This window comes from Acyrthosiphon pisum, chromosome X, assembly GCF_005508785.2.
Source record: "Acyrthosiphon pisum isolate AL4f chromosome X, pea_aphid_22Mar2018_4r6ur, whole genome shotgun sequence".
NCBI classification, from domain to species: domain Eukaryota; kingdom Metazoa; phylum Arthropoda; class Insecta; order Hemiptera; family Aphididae; genus Acyrthosiphon; species Acyrthosiphon pisum.
Genome location: NC_042493.1, coordinates 108,186,728 through 108,190,989, shown reverse-complemented (window position 1 = coordinate 108,190,989; position 4,262 = coordinate 108,186,728). Strand labels below are relative to the sequence as shown.

The window sequence follows — 4,262 nt, the reverse complement described above, 5'->3', positions numbered from 1 at the left end:
ATAGGTCAATTCTATTTTTAATACCATATATATAATATTATGTCTTATACATAGACTGACATCACGTCTGCGCTCAGAATCGTTTTTCTTATACAATGATATTATATCATTGAATTCAAATTTAATACTATCCATTATACAGTGACCCACTTGTAACCTACTGTACAGCAGAGCGACATCCACTTACCCACCTTTTTTTAAATTGTTAATATTAAGTTAATGCCAAGTAATAAATAATGATATTATAAAAACAAATAGGAATAAAAATAAAATTTGAAGTTAATTAATTTGAAGAATAATTCTTAATAAAAATTTGTTTTTGCACGATTTTGCACATTTTAATTGCATGTTTTTTGGTGTTAGCTGCACAAAAATCCAGTCTTAATATATAACTAACTCAATGGTAATAAAAAGCAACAATATAGCATCAAGCTAAAGAAAAATTGAACTCTGATTGTCAGCCGGATTAATAACCTCAATTAGAAAAAGGGATAAGCTAGGTAAAATTATCTAATGATATGCATTTTTTAAATTATTATAAAAAATATAAAAATAAACCATGTTACTTAATAAGATATTCAAAAAATGAGTACTATAGAAATAGATTCAGTGATATTAACAGTACTGAACAAGTATGGAATATAGGTAATTGAAGAAATGATTAATAAAATGATGAAAATAAAAAACCAATTACTCAAATAATTTACAAAAATTCAGAATAACAAGAATTTTAGGAAATTAATTTGTACAACCAAGTTATAGACTCTAAAATCTCGATTTACACCTGAAGTGTTATCATTAACTTATTCACTTGACAGTTTTTTTATTTTGATACATATCTTCTATGCTTATAAATCATTATTTAAAATTTCTATGAATAGAATGTTGAGAAGATAATAGTTGCTAAAAAATTTTATAAAAAAAGATATGTAATTGGCAATTTTTAAGATCTTTTGTCAGTTTTACTGGATGCTAGAAATATATTAAATATATAAATTATTGAAATATTGAAATTTTAAAAATCTGTATAAAATGATGAAGGTTGCAATAATACTACGCGTTAGTAATGCGAGATATCATTATCAGTAATGAGAAAAATTAAAAATGGCTACATTCTTCAACGACCTAAGAAAACTTCACTATCTATTTATCTATTTTAAATATTGAAAGTGAACTACCAAATATTGAAATTAAAAAAGTAGATGTTTTTGCAAAAAATAATGACACAAAATTAAATTTATTGTTGTACCTCCTTAATAAATTACATTTTTTATGTTAACTAGTAGTTTTACTGATTATTCTGTGCACTTTTATAATTTTACAAATAAAAACCTTTGCAGTATTAAATAAAAATTAAAGAGACTGTTTGAGACTAATAACCCCCCCCCAACCCCAAAAAAAAATAAAATAAAAATCCTAATCCGCCTATGGTCTGGTCCAAAAGTTATAAAACAATTAAAATTGTATTGTTTTAATTAATTAACCAGTATTATTTAATAATACATAAGGTACTCAGTATAAATTACAAGTATTATAAGTTAAAATCATCAAACAAACCAAATTTATTTTGTTCATGGCATTTGCAGACAGACTCAGCTAGCTCTTGAATGGCCATTGCTCTACCACCATATTTTTGACGTTTTGGTTGAGAGTTTATTTACGGCTGCTCAATCAATAATGAAAGAAAAGATAATTATTTTAAAATCAATAAGATATTAAATTAAATGATACGTACAACTGCATTTTGAGAAGAGCCAGATGCCTGCAAGCCAAAATCATAATTTGGCCGAATTTGGAAGAAACAATTTTTCAATGTCCTGTTACCTCTTAACTTTGTTGTGGATGTTGCATTGATTTTTGACATTCTAAAAAAAAACTATTTTTGAAATTAATTTGTATAACATTCTGATAAATGTAAAAAAATGTACAGTTTTGATTAAAATTAATAACTCACTTAAGTACTTGAAGCGAAACTATAACAAATAACACGTTATATTAGGAGGTATAGGCTATAGCCAACAATATTGTAAGCATTAAACTGAAAACAACAATAGGTACATTTAGAAATTCACAGTGAAATAATAGATTTTATAACGTGGATATTTAATCGATAAAGGGACGGTGTATAAATGCAGTTTAGTTCCCAAGCGATTTTTTTGATTTTTTTTTCCCTAAAATAGGTATGTGTTTTATAGCAGTGAATACAAATATCTAATTCGAAAATTCTCGTAAATCATATTTTTGGAAGTTATATCTTTCCAAAGTTTACGATTTAACATATTTACCCCTATATTTACGCTTGCATATGCCAAATGCTGTATACGTTTTCGTATTGGATTATCGCCTCTGTGTGCCACTTCTATGTCTAAAGTTTTTTTTATGATGAATGGAAATATGGAAATATATTTTAATTATCGTACTCGGTGTTTAAAAACTTGAAAAATCAAAACCAAAATTATTAGGTATTTGTATAGGTATTTATTAAAATTTTTATTTTATTTTATAAATCTTCGTCCGTATATTCGAAAGAGTCTTCACTATCGCTTAACAATAAATTGTTTTCTTGTAGGGCTTTTGGGCCATACAACTCACCAGCAAGTTAAAAAAATTCCATCAGAGGTTCAATATTTAGTATACCTACGACACCGCCGTTTCCCTTGCAGCGTCGTGACGCCTCGTCTAGACACCGATCCATGTCCGGAACAGTAGTGAGCGCTACACGCCATGTCCTGATGCTCCGGGGAAAACGCACTTTTACAATTAATTCATAATGATCGACTCTCACTGGTAAGAATGGAATAATTATTATTTCAAAAGTCAATTTAAATATACGTCGTAAGTATTAGCACAAAAACTAAAATATGTGTATTGTGTTTAACGACACGTCCGTGCACGCAGAAATGAGCTGATTAACTTGAAATCCTCGTTGGACGACTAAGTACTAACGTTATGAATGTTTACGTTTGCTTTAACACAAAGATTGTTGCCAAGTACGTGTTTTATCTTTTATAAAATGTTCTTTGTCTATCATTAAAGCACGACGTAGGTCTAAGGTTTTATCGTGCATTAAAGTTTTCGTAATACGGTTCCGCGTCGGAATGGATTTTGTTTTTCAAATGATAATATTGATAAGTGATAACTGATATGATTGATAACATAAGGCGATAAGGCGGTACACACGGACTACTCCGTGGAGGTACATAAGTACATTAAATTTTGAATTTTTAGGAAACAAAACACTGGTCTCTTCAACTGTAATGAATTTTTCATTCTTTGCAGTTAATATATGATCAGAAATAATACAAAGATCATTTATATTTTGTTAAAAATATTGATTTATTCCCATTTACCAACATCAAATCAAATTTTTTATTACATTTTGTCTTACCTCTAACAAAAGAGTAGCTTATTTTCAGGTTATAAAAAATATGTTTCGAAATGGTTTAGTGTGCTTATGCCAATAATTCAACCTCATTTATATGGAAATGGAGGAAATATAATTTTGGTCCAGGTGAGAAAAAGTGCTTCTTGTAGGTATGCTATGTTCAATTTTGAGATGTTTGTTTCCAATTTAACTTATAACACATTTCATTAGGTAGAAAATGAGTATGGAAGTTATTATGCCTGCGATTCTGAGTATAAATTATGGATACGTGATTTATTTAGGAGTTACGTAGAAAATAAGGCTGTGCTTTTTACGATTGATGGATGTCGTTAGTCATACTTTGACTGTGGTGTTATTCTAGATGTATACACGCATTGTAGATTTGGGAATTTCATCAAACGGTTAGTATTTATAAAAAGTCAAAATGTTTTATTGGGTGTGTGAAAAAATTTAAAAATGTCAACAAAACACTGAGAAACGTGTAAATCTTATAATGTATTAAATTTATATCAGATTTGCAGTGGCGGCGCCAGAACTTTAATACCAGGTGGGCCAGGCTGGGGCCCAAATTTTTTAGGTAGGGCCAAATTTTTAACTTGATATATATATATATATATATAAACAATAGTGATGACAGGCAATTGCGCAGATGGGGGAGGGTCAACTTCCAATTTTTTTTTACACTTCATCGTGTAAACTTACTAAAACAATGATTTGTAAACGTGTATTGTATTAATAGTATTTATTTCCTAACAAAATATATATTCATGTAAACACTTTTTAATTTTTATACTCCCTAACCCATAATTACACTCAATACCAATTACACCTCGGGTATCAATTGTAGTACAATTGAGTTCCTATAACTATAATAACA

The 4,262-nt window shown here is 28.6% G+C and overlaps 1 long non-coding RNA gene across 1 annotated transcript in view; it reads right to left on the bottom strand.

Moving 5' to 3' along the window:
* Nucleotides 1–3,083, bottom strand: part of LOC115034691 — a 6,130-nt gene extending 3,047 nt beyond the window's left edge. Inside the window, exons 1-4 of the long non-coding RNA XR_003840012.1 lie at nt 2,638–3,083; nt 1,955–2,038; nt 1,736–1,876; nt 1,558–1,663 (exon numbers count right to left, since the gene is read on the bottom strand). This is a non-coding gene — a long non-coding RNA (uncharacterized LOC115034691). The remainder of the gene's footprint in view (nt 1–1,557; nt 1,664–1,735; nt 1,877–1,954; nt 2,039–2,637) is intronic.
* Between the last annotated feature and the right edge of the window lie 1,179 nt (nt 3,084–4,262).